Raw genomic sequence first — 19,091 nt, forward strand, 5'->3', positions numbered from 1 at the left:
GGTGAGATTGGGATGTAATTTTCTGACTTGTTTGTTTCTTTCTCTCTCAGTTTTTTTTTTAGCTTCTTTCTTCCACTCACTAAAAAAAAACCCAGGTGGGTCCTTCTATGACAGTCTGCATTATTCACTCTTTAACTGTAATTCCCCTATGAGGAAATTCATTAAAGAAAATAACAGCTGCTATTCATTAACATTGTGACATTTCTAGAGGTTTGGTTAAGACACAAATTGCTTCATTCGATAACCACAACAGCGGGGTGATTTGTCAGAAGAAGCGACTTTTGATAATTCAGATCCATCTTCGGTACTACGGGGTACACCAGACTCAACACCTCCTGGCCTGTTATTCCGCTTCATCAATGACATACACGGAATTTAGTCAAGAAATGGCATGTTTTCGTAAGTCAGTGTACAAGAGGGGCCATTAATGTTTAATTTTCTGTCTTGTAAAATATTGATGATGCATTTAGATCTCTTCTCGGTCTGTCAAAGATCACTCAGTTAACATTATTACTTTTAAAGGCAAGGGGTTTCTCTGCCTCAAATACTGACAATGATTCCCTAGAGTCCTTATCAAGGTTACTCTAAAGTCCATATTGCTATAGACTGACATCAATAATTTGATTTACTTTCAAAACAGGAGCACACTGAGGTAATAAAAAACAAATAGCTGGGGTGGGCTACACCTATGGCTTTCAGGTTTAGTCCTGGTTGGCTCACTGGGGCTCCTTTTTTATAGCCAGTTTGACAATCAGTGAGCCATTTTGGTAATTTAATTGATGTTTGCTGATGACATTGTGATCTGTAGCGAGAGTAGGGAGCAGGTTGAGGAGACCCTGCTCTAGAGAGGAGAGGAATGAAGGTCAGTAGGAACACCAAGACAGAATACATGTGTGTGAATGAGAGGGAGGTCAGTAGAATGGTGAGGATGAGGGGAGCAGAGCTGACGAAGGTGGATGAGTTTAAATACTTGGGATCAACAGTACAGAGTAATGGGGAGTGTAGAAGAGAAGTGAAAAAGAGAGTGCAGGCAGGGTGGAGTGGTGGAGAAGAGTGTCAGGAGTGATTTCTGACAGATGGGTATCAGCAAGAGTGAAAGGGAAGGTCTACAGGATGGTAGTGAGACCAGCTATGTTATATGGGCTGGAGATGGTGGCACAGGAAACAGAGCTGGAGGTGGCAGAGTTAAAGATGCTAACATTTGCATTGGGTGTGACAAGGATGGACAGGATTAGAAAAGAGGACATTAGAGGGTCAGCTCAAGTTTGACGGTTGCTAGACAAAGTCAGAGAGGTGAGATTGCATTGGTTTGGACATGTGCAGAGGAGAGATGCTGGATATACTGTGAAAAGGATGTTAAGGATGGAGCTCTGCCAAGGAAGAGGATAAGATGAAGGCCTAAGAGAAGGTTTATGGATGTGTTGAGAAAGAACATGCAGGTGATGGGTGTAACAGAACAAGATGCAGAGGGCAGGAAGATATGGAATAAGATTATCCGCTTTGGCAACCCCTAACAGGAGCAGCCGAAAGAAGAATTGTTTAATTAGGTGGTCTTTTTGTTTTATTTTTTGTTTTCATTTTTTTATTAAAGAAGCAGCACCAAGGATAAAGTAGTGGAGATTTAAAGAGGAAAGCCTTAAGAACTGGTTCAGAGACAACTGAGGTCATTTGTGAGAGTAGAGAAATACTGGGAAAAGAACAGCAAAGTTCTGTTAAGATTAGGTGAAGTGGTGTTGGGCAGGACGACAGGAGGGAGCCCACCTGAAAGAAGAGACACGGTGGTGGACTAGAAGATGTGATAAAGGCTTAGAAGGAGGCAGAGAAGACATGGTGAAGCAGACTAAAACCCAGCTAAGATTCACACTGCCGATATGATGCTGATTTATTTATTTTTTAGGTGGGGATCTCAGGAAGGCAGCTAGCCTTGGCCTGACCCACACTTCCTCACAGAGACAAAAAAGCAACTGATTGTAAAACAGAATACTGTATTCTAAACAATGAAATATAGGCAAACTACAATGATCTCACCCCAGTTCCCCTTACGGTGATTATACAATAAACACAAATTCAACAACAACAAACTACTAACAAAAAGCACACGATCCTGGACAAGATGTCACCTAGAAGGCAGCATATGTTGCTCTAAAATCTCCATGTATTTTTCTGCATTAATGCTGCCATCACAGAAGTGGACTTTGCCAAGGGCTCTGACACAATCCCACACCATATCAGACTCTTGCTTTTTTGGACTTGCTGCTTATAACAGTCTGGATGGTCCTTTTTGTCTTTGATTTGGAGCACATGGTGTCTATTCTTCCAAATGAGATCTTGAAAACTGTTTTGTTTGAACACAATACACATTTCTTCCACTATATGATGGTCCATCCCGCAGGGGTGTAGCAGAGAACTCTGGGCCCCGTAGCTAAGCAGTCTCTGTGAGCCCCTTCCTCCCGAAAACAAAATTTTTCATTCCAGGCTTTGAGGCCAAGTGGGTAATTATTGCCATTCTCCCTCCCAACTATGACGCCCATGTATCCCAGACGACTCCGAGCCCAGAGAAGACAACGCCGCTTCTAGTCATGGTTAATTTAAGGCTCCTTTTCTGCACAGTAAAATTTGAATTGGCATTTGTGAAAGTAACTCCATATTGTAGTGATGGACTAAGATTTGCCAAAGTAATTCCTTGTAACGCCCTGTGCTTCTATTCGTCACATTGATGAGTGATGGTTCTTGATGTAGCGCCATCTGAGGAATCAGAGATCATGGTTTGTCACACATATGTGCATGGGAGACAGCTAAAAGGTTCAAAGGATGGTAATACAACAACAAACTACTAACAAAAAGCACACGCTATGAAGTCCATGAAAATGGCAACTGTTAAAGTGAAATGATGGAGATAGATAGTCCAGAGATCAACACGTTGTATGTGAATGTAAAAGTCAGTCCTACCGGTATTTCCTGATGAGAGGATGGCATGTGAATGGGATCAGGAGTGCTCATTTCAAGTCCTCCGATAGTCCATACACCCAAAACAGGAGATGATCCAGGACAAAACAAAATGCGCAGGTAGTAAAACAGGAAAGCAAATAGGCCGGCAACTCAAGACACGAAACAACAGAAGAGTTTTCCTTTTTCTGTAGAATGGGCCTCCTTTTAAATCTCACGCCAGCCTCCTTTTCCCCAGCATCCTCAGCAGATGACCAATCAGAGCCACTGTAGGGACTGCTGGGAGTCGAAGTTTCTTTACTCAGTAGCACTGCTACAGTGGTATCAATCAAGGACAGGGGAAGATGGAAAACTGTATAGGCAGAGAAGCAAGGAGGCAGAGAAGGCAGTGGGATGAGCTTTGGAGGAGGTGTGTGAAAAATTAGAGACAAAAGAAAGAGAGAGTAGGATTACACATCAAAAAGCCCCAGCTGGTGCACCAGTGTTACAGTTGTGGTTGTCCTCCTGTAAGTTTTGTCCATCTCCTCACAAGTTCTCTGGAGCTATGGAAGCCATCAGCTTCTTGATCACCTCTCTTACCAAGGGACTTCTCCAATGATTGCTTGTTTTGGTTGTAGTCCTGGTTGTTTCAAATGTCTCCCATTTAAGAATTATGAGATTCAAGTGTGCTCTCGAGATCCTTCAGTACTACACAATTTTTTTTGTAGTGTTCCTTAGGTTTGTTTATCAACACAATCCTGTCTCTAAGCTCTGTGGCCAATTCCATCAATACAAAATGTTAAGTTTTTTTGTTCAATTTGTTTCTAATATATGACACCAAAACAACTACTTTGGATGCAGAACTGGAAGACCTCAATAGTTTAGAAGTAGCATAAATGCTGAAAACTCATTTGAGTACAGGATCTAAAGGAAATTGAAATCATCATGAGGGGCATGTAATAGGGGCATCAGTTCACCAACGAAACAGGCCAGGGGCTCCAGAAGGGGGTGTCAATTTATGGACCTCATAGTGTCTGAAGTGCTCAGACCTCTCCAAGGCCTAAAACTGTCCTGACTGCAGCTGGACACTTCTCGAAAAAGTTGGGATGCTATAGAAAATGCTAATTGAAAAAAAATGCAGTGATTATGAAATTTACTTGGACTTTTATTTCAGTGTGAACCCAAAATATTTCATGTTTTGTCTGGTCAGCTTTATTTCATTTGTTAATATGTATCCAATTCCTGCATTTCAGGCCTGCAACACATTCCAAAAGGATTTGGGATGGTAAAGCATTCAGCATTTTGCTAAAATCGCCATTCATTCTCACAACACGTAATAGAAGCTTTGGCACTGAGGATACCAAGTGATGAAGCGTTTCAGATGTTATTCTGCCCAATTCTTCCTGCAAACACGTCTTAAGGTGTGTGACAGTATGGGGTCACCATTGTTGCATTTCTTGTTTCAAAATTCTCCCTCCATTCTCTATTGGGGACAGGTCAGGACTGCAGACAGGCCAAGTCAGTACCCAGACCCTCTTCTTCTGCAGCCATCCTTTGTCACGTCTGCACAATGTGGCTTTGCATTGTCTTGTTAAAAAATTGTGTGGGCGATCCTGGACAAGATGTCACCTAGAAGGCAGCATATGTTGCTCTAAAATCTCCATGTATTTTTCTGCATTAATGCTGCCATCACAGAAGTATTAAGTGGACTTTGCCAAGGGCCCTGACACAATCCCACACCATATCAGACTCTAGCTTTTTTGGACTTGCTGCTTATAACAGTCTGGATGGTCCTTTTTGTCTTTGATTTGGAGCACATGGTGTCTATTCTTCCAAATGAGATCTTGAAAACTGTTTTGTTTGACCAGAATACACATTTCTTCCACTATATGATGGTCCATCCCGCAGGGGTGTAGCAGAGAACTCTGGGTCCCGTAGCTAAGCAGTCTCTGTGAGCCCCTTCCTCCCGAAAACAAAATTTTTCATTCCAGGCTTTGAGGCCAAGTGGGTAATTATTGCCATTCTCCCTCCCAACTATGACGCCCATGTATCCCAGACGACTCCGAGCCCAGAGAAGACAACGCCGCTTCTAGTCATGGTTAATTTAAGGCTCCTTTTCTGCACAGTAAAGTTTGAATTGGCATTTGTGAATGTAACTCCATATTGTAGTGATGGACTAAGATTTGCCAAAGTAATTCCTTGTAACGCCCTGTGCTTCTATTCGTCACATTGATGAGTGATGGTTCTTGATGTAGCGCCATCTGAGGAATCAGAGATCATGGTTTGTCACACATATGTGCATGGGAGACAGCTAAAAGGTTCAAAGGATGGTAATTCCTCCGCAGACCAGGGGATGGCAGAGTGCTTTAATCCTTGCTGTTTTCCATTGACAGATCGATCACGGGAAATTCCACTTGGGTCTGATGATGTCACTTCCGGGTCCAATATCAAGATGCCACTTCTGGTCCCGAATCTAAGGATGTTGCATCCGGTTCTGGCCACTGGGTTGTTTCAAGTCTGGGGCCCGAGGGTGTCACTTCCGGTTCTGGGCCCAAGGATGTCACATCCTGTTCCACCTATAAGGACGTCACTTCCTGTTCCTATCTGATGACAACATTTCCTGTCTGCCTCATATATAACCGCCACGCTGTTTGTTCTTGTGTTATGAACTGAACTGTACCAACTTGAACCACCATTTTTGCAACATTTTGGCAGCCAATTTCAAGTTTACGCCTCTTTCCTGTGTTGGCTGAATCATTTCACAGGGTGTTCATCTGAGACTTGATCCCTTGCCCTTTATGCATTGACATTCCTTCACATTCCTCGAATTGTTTAATAATATCATGTATTGTAGAGGGAGATATATGCAAATCCCTTCCAATTTTTCTTTAAGGCCCATTGCTTTTAAGCATTTCAATCATTTTCTCATGCATTTGTTGACAAACTGGAGACCCTCTGTCCATCTTTGTTCTTCCTTTCCTTTGTACCAAAATATGATTACAATCACCTGTTGATATCACTTGTTTGAAATCACATCATTATTAAATTATTTGACTTCATCACTGGCACTAATTTGCCCTGTCCCAACTTTTTTGGAATGTCTTCCATGCCTGGAATGCTGGAATGGATGTATATTAACAAATGAAATGAAGATGACCAGACAAAACATGAAATATCTTGGGTTCATTCTGTCTGGAATGAAATAAAAGTCAAAGTACCATATAAATCGGGTCTTGAAACCCAAAAAATCGATCATAAAATCAAACCCCGACTTATATGCCTGCTCAAAAATACGACTTGTGGACAGATTCGAAACCAAGTGATTGATATTAAGTGACTTCATACAGTATGTGACAGAACACATAAATACACAAAGGAGACAGGCTAAATTACTAGTTTAGAGGGCTATGGAAAGAAACCATTGAGGTGGCTGGTAGTTTTAGTTTTAATGGACCTGAAGCGTTTGCCAGAGGGGAGCTTTTAGAGTACCGTATATACTCATGTATAAGTCAGGTCTTGAAACCCGAAAAATCGATCATAAAATCAAACCCCAACTTATACGCTCGTTCAAAAATGCAACACTTAAATGTTTTTTTTATTTTTTACATTTTCTTGCTTCCTCTGATCTCGCTCCATTTTCTCAGATGCATCGAATTTTGTTGAAGCAGCGCAGTTTCCAATTTCTTTCGCTACTTCAACGACTTTTAATTTAAAACCAGCTTCATATTCTCTTCTGATCGAACGCTTGATTGTAGATAAAGGATGCTCATACGATAAAGGTGTATGAGAGTGTGAGATACAAAAAGCACAAAACGGTGCAAACGTCACTTCAGAATAGTTCGGATGTTACCGTGTGGTCACGTAGGCACAACACATAGAGATAAAAAGGCCGTGTGCTCCGTGGTTACTCTCTCAGGTGGGCGTTAGCATTTCATAATCTCTTGGACCAATAGCCTGAGTCTTCTGCATTCGACTTATACGTCCGACATTATAAAATACCAGAAATTATGCGGTAAAATCTTATCCGCAGGAGAACTTAAACACGAGTATATACAGTACATTTAAGAATTACTTATTTATATATTTATAATTTTTAAATCTGCATTTTCCATACCATCCCAACATTGTTTGATTTGGAGTTATATGGATACTTCAGCCTTATAGTCTTTAAGATATTTGGCTTGTACGGATATTGTTTACTTTCTAGAAATTTTTTATGAAATTATTTTAAAATGAAATTGGGAATGGATTTATGAACTATTATTATGCTGCCTTACATCCATGCAAAAGTTAATGTGTTAAAAAAAAATGTTGCCGTTCTGGCAGTTAAATTATACCTAATGGGAATATTATGTGCTTAATAACAGGTGCTATTTATGCTATGTGTTTTGACCCTGACTAAAGAGAGGAATTGATTTCCTTTAGATATCCTTTTCACCGCCCAAACATTAAAGTAATACAAGAAACTCCTGCCTGCGTGTGGATGAATGGGGTCTCTTATAATAGGAATTCTTTCTTGTCTAACTGTTAGTGTGTAGCCATAAAGTCATCAGTTGTAATTTATGGGGTCGTCTGCTTGCTTTTCTCTGCTTCTGTAAGTACTCAGGTCCCTTTGATCCTATTCTTTTGTACCAAACATTATACAGGTTATATGATCTATTCTTTCCTTTCATAAGAGTGTGCAATTTTTGAAAGATGTGTCTGCATATCTGATATATAATAGCTTTTGCAGTGGAATATATTTTTTAAGATATCCAAAATCAGCAATAGCGTATGTAGCTATTTTAACCCTTTATTACTTTTCACCCATTCATTCATGTTCTGAATACACTTTTTTAATGACAGGATAAATGTACCTTTATAAAGGTGCATGAACCTTCTTCAAAGTGATACTTTATAGCGTTTCATAAACACTCACTGTTCTGCTTGTCTATGACGGGCTCAAATCTAATTAACCTATGCAGACCTCAGCATTAACGTTCAAAGTACACTACCTATGTTGTAATAAATGAATTGAATTTGTCATTCCAGCACATGGGGCATCACAAACATTTTTAGTAATAAAATGCATCTTAACTATAAAAAGAAAATCTGAGCATGTCTCACATGTTGGTTTCCAGTGTCATTTAGAATTGACTTCAAAATACTATTAATGGCTTACAAAGCCTTAACACTAGAATTACCAGAGCCTACGAAAAAACTCGTAAATCCAGCCCACCTTAAATCCTTTCTCACCTCTCCGTCAGCGTCTTTTGTCCTGTAAATGTGTCGATAAGCAGCAAGTAGCCTGGTATCCCATTGCCCCGCCCACCACCACAGCAGAATTCGCAAAGAAGTTTCTCAGTGCTCAGTGTTTATCTTCGAGTGAAGTGCTGGAGCTTTATTGGGTAAAAAAGTACATCATCATTTGGAATACATACATTTCATGTGTGTTCAGTGTTAACAACAATCTATGTAAAAACATTGTTAACACAGAAACGTTTTTCATGTTTTAGTAATAATTGACAAAATGTACAGTAGATATGAAGTGTATAATGTGTGAATATGAAATAAACACTTTCACAAAAGGTACAAGTATAACAAAACAAGTGCATCTTTATTTAAGAATTAACCGTAGAAAAAATAAAGCAGGTTACGGTAGGCGGCTGATGCGACAGCTTGCGTGTTGTAATGCTAAGAACTGCTGACTCCCAATCAAGAGGTCACGGTTTATCAGCTGCTTCCCAAATTTACCATTTTGAGTAGTGAGCTGCTCCTATTGTTAATATCATACAATAAAAACATACATTTGATTTGCGTCTTTAAATTTATAGTACTTATTAAAGTACTTGGTAGCCTCCCTGGGTTGCAGTGGCAGCTCGGATCTCCACCGGGCTCCATGGGAGTTAGAGCCTGGCACAGCTCTGTTGGGTACCGTGGGAGCCACTAGGGGGAGCTGCAGAGACCTACTTTGGGTTTCCACCACACATGGGAATACTTCCAGATAATGCTGATGAGCCACCTGAGAAGCTCCCAGGTGGAACATAAAAGGAACTGCCTGCCTTCATTTGGAGAGCCAGAGTCAGGAGGAAGAGGACAAAGCTTGCCAATCGATCGAATCGAATTTGTCATTGGATTTTGTTGCAGAAGTGCAGCAGCACAGTTAACAATTTCTTTCACTACTTCAACAATGTTTCATTCAAAACCAGCTTTATATTTTCTTCTGATCGAACGCTCCATCGTAGATAAGGGATGCTCTTACGATAAAGGTGTATGAGAGTGTGATATACAAAAAACACAAATCAGTGCATACGTCGCTTCGGAATAGTTTGGGTATTACCGTGTGATCACATAGGCAACATAGAGAGAGAGAGAGGTTAGGAGCACACGCTGATATAGCGCATTGCCACACCCACATAGAAGAAAAAGACAGTGTGCTCAGTGGTTACTCTCTCAGGTGGGCGTTAGCATATCATAATCTCTTGGACCAATAGTGTGACTTTTCCGCATTCGACTTATATGACCGACAGTATAAAATACCAGAAACTATACAGTAAAATCAATTCCTGACTTATCCGCGGGTATATACGGTAAGTGAGGGCAGGGTGGGATGAGTCCATGGTGATCCGTATGACATTGTTAATGACACAAGATGTCTACACGTCTGCCAGAGATGGAACAGAACAGCCAATTATTTTCTCTGCAGACCTAACAACACGCTGTATTTTATTTGAGTGTGCCGTTGCTGACCCAAACCAGACAACAATGGAGAATGTGATAAACACTTTCAATTAGGGCTTTGTAAAATTAAACCAGGGCGGGACGGTGGTGCAGTGGGTAGCTTTGCTGCCTTGCTGTTAGGAGACCCGGGTTCGTTTCTCGAGTCCTCCCTGCGAGGAGTTTGCATTTTCTCGCTGTGTCTGCGTGGGTTTCCTCCAGGTACTCCGGTTTCCTCCCACAGTCCAAAGACATGCAGGTTAGGTGCATTGGCGATTCTAAATTGTCCATAGTGTGTGCTTGGTGTGTGTGTGTGTGTGCCCTGCGGTGGGCTGGCGCCCTGCCTGGGGTTTGTTTCCTGCCTTGCGCCCTGTGTTGGATGGGATTGGCTCCAGCAGACCCCCATGACCCTGTAGTTAGGATATAGCAGGTTGGGTAATAGATGGATGGATGGATGAAAATTAAGAGGGCCTTGCTGAGAAATATTTTATTTCTTTAGTTGGCATAAGCAGTACAATCACTGCTGTGCCTTTTTAGTGATGGAAGGGGTGTTAATGTCTCAGCTGAGAGTGTTTGTGATAGTTGTGCATAAAAACTTTGAAGGATTCCACCATACTGACTGCAGAAGCAAGAAGTTCTAGTGGAAGAGGCAGTGACTGCTGCTTGCCAGCTAAGTTGGGTAGAGGTTTACCCAAGAAGACTCAAAAACCTCATTGCTACCAAAGGGGCTTCTACAATATCCTGGATTAGGGGGTCTGAATGCTTATGAATGAGAGATTTAAGGTTTTGATTTTTAATACATTTGCAAACCTGAAAACATGGTTTCACTTTGTCCTTAAGGGTTATGGAGTGGGGAAACAATGGCATTTTTATCCATTTAAAATAGCACCTGCTACACATTAAAGTGTACAGAAAAAAATGTTTTCCAGTGTAAATTTATCCTTGGGTCCAGCTAAGTTCACTGATACTCTGTCAACCAACAATACATCTTTTTTTTATGATAATCCCAGTCTTTACTCAATGGCCATTGTCTTTACCTTTTTTCTTTTGCTGCTCATATATATTCTTTAAACTCCATCTGCATTACCCAACAGCAAGCTATATCTGTCCTGAAACTTCAAATGTCAAGTTATATCAATGAGTTGTACCCACAAATCTTCACTGCTCTTTGTTTCCTTTGCCATATTAAATTCCCGGTCATGTAAAATGAAACACCACAACTTGCTTTGAATAAGGAGACCTCAACTGATAGAAGAGCCCACTACTAAGAACATTGTTCCTTGCTATTGAACGGATGCATTTCCAATAAAAAAATGGAGTTAAAAAACAGATTTAAATGACTTTCAGGCCTGTGTGAAGGCACAGAGTGGCACAAGGGAAGGAATGAAGCCACCCAAGTTTTGTTCTGCTCTGGCTTCTCCCTTCATCCTTGTGTAGTTCAGAATCTAGGGAAGCCAGTGATGTGCGGTGAGGTTCATGGCTGGTGACTCCTTCAGAGTCAGATTTACAAATATCTGAACACAAAAGAGTAGCTCATTCACTAATCAATTGGCAGCATGCACATTGACTACTGGTTATGTTTCATATCTCGTCATCATTCTTTACACTCACACAAGTAAGGTGCATATTTGGCTAAGAAAGACCATTACATTTATAGCAGGTAGAGAGAGCGGAGAGAGCACATTTCCTCTGCACCCTCCATGTGTTCTAAATTTTCCGCTGCAATTCCACAATTTCTACTCATTCAATACAAATGAAAGTATAGAATGGTGTACAAAAAAAAACAGATTTTGTAAATAATATTTAGTTGTTTATAATGTAGACTGTTCGACAAAAGGAAAACAAAAGAATATTTTATTTAAGGTCAAAGTTTAGTTGTTGCTTAGTTTAAAGCAAACCCTTTAGCTCCGACATTGTTCTTCTGCTATTTATCACTTCCTGTTTTGGCCAGTTTTGAGAATTTTTTAAGTTTAGATATTTAATCTTCCATTTTGACAGTCAGTCGGAACAAAAGGTGCTGCAATGCACTTGACTTTCTGATATCGCTAACTTCTTTGCGCCTCTGCGTAGAAGAACAACAGCAACAGCACCTATTGGGCCTTCAGGGAGGCACGGTATGGTCTGCCTCACCAGGTGCCTTCTCACTGCGGTTTTATGTCCGATCAGCAAGACTAAATATGTTACATACATTCATTAAAGATATTAGCTAGACTGTGGAAAGTCAGGGTGTATAATAAACGTGTCTGCAAAGATTATATTGGCAACATACATAGAGACAGCAATGGGCACGTGCCATTTGCATGTATAAACCCCGTGTGTGAGGGAGAGTGCAGTCTGAGGGGAGGGGAGGCTCCTCGCTGCCGCACCTCGTATTTGAACAGGAAATGCACAAATTCAGTGATTTTGACTATAAAAATAATCAAACTTATTGGAATCATGCAGAAAACAAATGTATAGCACAGAGCAGTGGACACATTTATTTTATGTTATCATTATTAGTTTTTACTTTTCATGATGATTACACATCAATGAGGGAATCGCGTTCTGCCTATAAATCACCACTCCAGAAAGGTCAAGACTCAAAGTGAAGGCTCATATTGGTCAAAAGTGAATTTCCAAAGCTCCACCTAAGGATGTCATTGCTTATTTCACCACAAGCTCCCAACTCCATGGATGATTCACTTCTAAAAGTAAAAAGTTGGAATTCTCAACACAGAATCTCTCTGCTTAAAGGAGTCTGAATACTTTCTGCAGCCAGTGTACGTGTGTGTTAGGTTGACTTGTGCATGGCTGTGTCTTACAGAACACTGCTTTGAGCTCCATGCTGTAAGGAATGGCTGTGTATCCACATGAACCTACAACTAAATTAGCAGGACACTTTGGCTGATGGCTTGTGTCACACAAGAAAACACAACAAACAAGATGGGGATTCCACTCTGTATTCTGTAATACAAATCAGCAAAACATGTTGATCATTCAAGACTGAGTCCAAACATAAACTAAACAAGAGGATCAAGGCTTCTGCTTATATAGAAAGAAGACAGGAAGGGGCGGGATCAGGGAAGGAAGTAAGTTCTTGTAGAAGGGCGTGGCAAAGGACCAGAAGTAGGCGGAGTCTTAGGTAGGCTTTCCTTCTGTTGGTCTTAGCACCACTTAACAAGCCCCGTCTCTGTATTTCACGCGCAGTTAAACCCTTGAAATGCCTCCCAAGCACGTGTGTGTGACGCACTCTAGCTTGAGTGTTGAATAGATTATGGACTCAATAGATTTACATACAAAGCTTTGGAAAGTCTATCAAGTGCTGTTGTTTGTATTGTCATATATTCTTATTTACATAAAGCTGTTAAATCCTTCAATAACTTTTATAAACCCCATCAGACCCTCCTTGCATAGTTTATCATGACTGTTTATCATGACTGCTACCCCAACCCCAACACAGACAGGAACAGATCAAAGTGCAACACAACACAAGCCTTTATTATTACTGTGGGAAACGCTTTCACTCATTTTTCCTTCAGTGCACAGCCCAGTGAAGCACAGTCCAATGCACACAGTACTTCATCTTCATTCTCTCTCTGTCTCCTTCCACCTTCATTCCTCCTGGTAAGCTTCGCCCGTCTTCCTCTGGACTCTGGCTTCCTGAATGGAATGAGGTGGTCCTGGGAGTGTTCCAGGTGGTTCGTTAATCAGACCTGGAATCACTCTCAGGTGTGGTGAAAGCCCAATGTACGGCTCTGCAGCTCCCCCAGGTGGCCCCCACAGAACCCAACAGGGCTGTGCCAAACTCCCAACTCTCAGCGGGAATCCGTGGTGCCACAGCCACCCAGGAGGGCTGCCCTCTGGTGTCCTAGAGAAGGTAGCGCCTTGTAGATGCCCTCTACCCTGTGGCTGCCCGTCACACTGCATATACAGTATGCGCTTCAGCGTGCAAGACAAGACAAAGCATTAAAGAATTGTTAAAGCTGACTGCAGCGTATTGTCTGCTCGTGAGAGACATTTCAGTAATGGAAACGCCATAGGAAGAGCTTAACTGGTAACTGATGAACAGCGGATGTGCAGAAATGATTTTAGGTTGGAGGCAAGGGCACTGAAATTAATTGCTGTGAACAAGTGGTGTAATAGCCTTTTTGGAAGACCTCCAGAGGCATATGGAGCAGGTGTGAGCCTCCCCTAACAAATTGCAAATGTGAACAAAGCAGCACAAACATACCGTGTAGCCAGTTATGATGAAATTACTGCAGACTAAATGATTGCACATTATTGCTTTCAGGTGAACTGTAATTACAACTTACAGCCAAGACTTGGTGATGCAGAAAGGACCTATAATATGCACTGTACAGAAAGGCCTGCAATTGCACAATCGAGAATAAAACCAAGCTTATATTTCTGGATGAACTGTGCCAAGCACCAGAGATGGCTAACCAAGTCTTTAAAAAAAAATCAAAATGAATAATCATTGCTGATCCTTACTGGACCATAGAGTATATTGTCAGTCTTTCAGAACAGACCGGTGTGAGAAAGTGATGCAGAAATCCTAAACTGTTGTTGCTGTTGCCTGAGAAACTAGAATCTTCGATTTGGGATACCGTGCTGGAGATGCAGCCCTAGAACAGTCTTTGTCAGCTTTTCCCACTTTTATGAATCTTGATTATACAGTGCTTAATAAGGTTTACGGACTGTGCATTATTAGACATTGTCAAAGATGAGACAAGAGCCACAACAAGATTTGGGGCAGCCACCTGTATAATTTTTCCTGGCTGCAAATGGAAGAAATTTTAGTATAGATGTGTACAGGTCTGCGGTGGGTTGGCGCCCTACCCGGGGTTTGTTTCCTGCCTTGTGCCCTGTTTTGGCTGGGACTGGCTCTAGCAGACCCCCGTGACCCTGTAGTTAGGATATAGTGGGTTGAATGGATGGATGGATGGATGTGTACAGGTTCGAGTCAAAAGCAGGTGAAATTGAGATGGTGGTTCTTTAAAGTGCGGCAGAGGAAGTGAGGTCATGACCGAAACCGGAAATGACCATCATTGGGCTCATGCCTGGATGTGATGTCATGGGGCTTCTGACCGGAAGTGACATCATGGAGGGCCAGGCTGAATTTCCCTTAATGGGTCTGCAGTGGGAAAAAGAGAAAGGATCAGTGCACCTCGCCACTGGTCTGGTGTGGAATTACCTTCCTTCGAGCCCTTTAGCTGCCTCCCATGTGCACATGTGTGACAATATATAAAAACAAAGTGTGCGTGTGTGTTTGTGTCTGTGTATGGAGCAGTCCGCTCTGCTCACGCTCAACCACAGCCACTAGATGGCACATGCACATACTTTAAAATTTTTTCATCGCTTGTATTTACCTCACTTCTCACTATGAAAGGCCTGCGTGAAGAAAACTCTTCTTCTGTGTCGATAGCACAACGTCGACATGAAGTAAACACCGCGGCTCAGCAACGTGCAAATGAACCACCTAAGCAATGGAGGGCAAGGCTTGAAGCTTTCACTAAATACATTGTCTGTCTGGAGGTATTTTCTCGAGACAAAGATTAATAGGACTCGTATGGCAACGATATGGCATCGCCAGTGTCTGCTTACGAAAGCCAATGGGGCAGCAAGCACAGACTGGCTCCATGTCCTCTGCCCTGGGTCATTCATAAGAGTTAGCGGACACCTCTCCAAATTCACCAATATAGCAAAACTGCTAGGGAGTCTTCGGGTTGTTTTTTCCCAAAGACCCCACATACACATTATTATAAAGTTTCATTTTTTAGTAAGGTTTTGAATTTCCTCCTGCTACCTACATGTTTTGTTTTACTTGTAATTTTACCTTGATTCTTTTCCCAAAAATGACACTCACCAGTCACTTTATTAAGTACGCCTGGCTAGTACCGGGTCGGACCCCATTTTGCCTTCAGAACTGCCCAAATTATTTGTGCCATTGATTGAGCAAGGTGCTGGAAACATTCCTCAGGGTTTTTGGTCCATTTCAACATGATAGCCTCACTCAGTTACTGCAGATTTATCGGCTGAATGTCCATGATGAGAATCTCCCATTCCACCACATCTCAAAGGTGCTCTATTGGATTGAGATCTGGTGACACGGTGGAAGCCATTTAAATGCAGTGAACTCATGGTCATGTTCAACAAACCAGTTTGAGATGATCTGAGCTTTGTGACATGTGACGTTATCCTGCTAGAAGTAGCCATCAGAAGATGGGTACACTGCAGTCATAAAGGGACGGCAACCATACTCAGGTAGGCTGTGGCATTTAAACAATGCTCAACTGGTACTAAGGGTCCTAAAGTGTGCCAGGAAAACATCGTCTTTAGTCTGAACCGTTGAAACAAGTTTTTTAATTTTGTTAACACCAAATTCTGACCCTACCACTGAATGTTACAGCATAAATTGATGCTCATCAGATCAGGCAATGTTTTTCAGATCTTCTATTGTCCAATTTTGAAGAGCTTGTGTGAATTGTAGCCTCAGTTGCCTGTTCTTAGTGGACAGGAGTGGCACCCGGTGTGGTCCCCTGCTTCTCTAGCCCACTTGCTTCAAGGTTCAACGTGTTGTGTGTTCAGAGATGCAGTTCTGCATACGTCGATTATAACAAGTGATTTGAGTTAGTGATGTCTATCTATCAGCTCGACCAGTCTAGCCATTCTCTGACGACTGGCATCAACAAGGCTCACTGGATATTTTCCCCTTTTCAGACCATTCTCTGTAAACTCTACAGATGGTTGTGTGTGAAAGTCCCAGAAGATCAGCAGTTTCTGGGATACTCAGACCAGCTTGTCTGGCACCAGCAACCAAGCCACATTTAAAGTCACTTCAGTCACCTTTCTTCTCCATTCTGATGTTTGGTTTGAACTTCAGCAGGTCATCTTGACAGTGTCTGCTGAGCTGCTGCCATGTGATTGGCTGAATAGATATTTGCGTCAACAAGTAGTTGAACAGGCGTACCTAATAAACTGGCTGATGAGTGTATGTCTTTAAGGTTTGTAGGTGTGATTTGATCAGGTCTAACTAATTTTCTAATTGCCCTAAAAGACTCCACCAGCCTGGGGATGAGCCACCACCACCATTATGAACTGGTATTCCATGATGTAAGTGAGCAGTTGAAGGGCAGCCTATAAAAAAATGGCCAGCCTCCCGAGTCACAAATGAATTCCCTTTAGTGTGGCAAACACCGAGCGGCCCTTTCAAGGATGGAAAGTAACCCAAGAGTGCAATGTAAATAGTAGAGATTTCAATGGTGCTCCGCGGTGGACTGACAATGTTGGCATTGGTTTGCTATCTTGGATGGCTTTTGTTTTTTAGCTCCCTATTGTACTTCCATATTAATGGAAGTCTTTGTTGATCTTTTCGTTATGTGTCTGTTAAGTATTTAATATTTTATAACTTTTACTTTCATTAACACTTACATTCATTTTCTTATCAGATGCTTTTATCCAAAATGACTTTCAAAGTAGAAGTAGCACATTTTTAGCACACTCCATTTTGCCCCATCTGTGGAATCCACTATATTTGGCATCTCTGACGTTATGCTGCCTGCCATAGATATCATGGCCAATTACAGGAAAGGGTTTTAAGGCCCATTAAGACTACCATTCTCTAAGTGAGTCTGATGCATAAAGCCCTTCAAAGACATTCTTGTGATTAATTGTTATTTACTGATTTTTCTAGCAACACCCTGATTCTCGTGTTCTGTTTTGGTTTTGACGATTTTGATTTTAGCGCAGCTTCATTTCCAGCTACTTCTTTAAAATAATGTCCTTAGTCATTTCATATAGGACATATATTTGTTCCTTTGTCTGGCAACCACCCCTATGACTTTGATTCTTGTGTTTTGCTTTGCTTTTTGGTGAATTGAGCAGTTTGACTTCCTGGATTTTGATTTTAGCACATCTCGTTTCCCAGAAATCTCTTCGTGGAGACCTCAGCCAACAAGCCACCTCCCCCCTACTGGTCATTCTACAGCTGAGTCACTGCTGAGCCGGCCAATCAGATGAAAGGACTTTCTAACCAATGATTTCAGTGCTCCTTTATCATATGTGGGGGTACAAAATAAAAAAATAAAAAATAATATAGTGTTTGACTCACCTCGATATCTGGTGTGGAAGAATAATTTTAGGGTAACATAGCATTCATCTTTAAGAAAGAGCATAAAGGGTTAATAAATGTCGGAAATGAGATAAAGGTCAATTGAACAACAAAATGGACACTGAAATTTAAGAATTGGTTTAGGAAAAATACTGAGATGGTCAAGTAAATAAAGAATGTACCAGAAGAAAGGTTGATGTAATATACAAAATTTACTGAAGGATGACTAAGAGATCACCAGGGGCCTCATGTATAACGGCGTGCGTAGAACTCGCACTATAACATGGCGTTAGCACAAAAGCCAAAATGTGCTTACGCACAGAAATATCCAGATGCAGGAATCTGTGCGTACTCCAACTTCCACGTTCTTCTGCTACATAAATCCCGTGCACGCGCTTTATGTAACGCCCCAACTCCTCCCAGAATTACGCCTCTTTGAATATGCAAATCAATATAAATCGCCCTTAAGCTCAGCCTTCTGTGAAAAGACAATGGGAAAACCACGGGGGAAAATATAAGAATTTTAGCGAATACCAAGTGGAGGCAAAGGAAAACATACTGTTTGTTAAAATAAACCGTGGTATAATCAACAAAAGGAAGTTGATCGAGTGACATAGCGTGTTGGAGAAACTTGAAAGCTCACATTCACAAAATCACACAGTGCCGGAAATAAAAAGAAGTCACATATCAAAGTCACCGTGAAAAACCGAGTTGTAGCTCACTGTCTGAGTGTCATATGAAAGCTTATTAGGGTACAGAGAAAAAAAAGGCACACAGTGGGGAAAAAGCACGAAATGTCAACTTCAATCTCGACATTTCCACTTTAATCACGTAGTTTATTTTGTCATTAAAGTAGAACATCATAAACTTCATCTTAAAATCGTTTAATTAACCAGTTTCTCAAATCACATCGTAATTAAAGTAGCACGTTAAATGCTTTGTTTTGTATTTGATCTTCTATGTGCTCTGTGTGTGTGAATCACTACTTGCTTCTTAAACCGGCTCTCTTCCTCCAACTGGACACAGAATCCATTACATTGTGATATTACAGCTCTCTGAATAACTGAAATACTGAGATGTATACGTGATATCATTTTCATGATGATAGGAGTTAAAGCACGTTATTAAACATGTGTTTCACTTCGATGAAATAATTTATTGCAGCAGTACTCAGGGGCGGCTCTAGGCTTGTGGTGGCACTGGGCAGAGGAAGAATCGGTGGCTCCTTCTCCGCCAATGTCAGTAAGGTAGCTTATGCACGGTGGATGGCCACATCCGTTGCAGACACTGCATAGCCGCCTCGTGCTCATGACACAAGCATTTAACTTTTGCCGAAATTTGTCGCTGTGTTTTAGCTGTGTTGTTATTTTCTCTTTCTGTT

This window comes from Polypterus senegalus, chromosome 5, assembly GCF_016835505.1.
Source record: "Polypterus senegalus isolate Bchr_013 chromosome 5, ASM1683550v1, whole genome shotgun sequence".
Lineage (NCBI taxonomy): Eukaryota > Metazoa > Chordata > Cladistia > Polypteriformes > Polypteridae > Polypterus > Polypterus senegalus.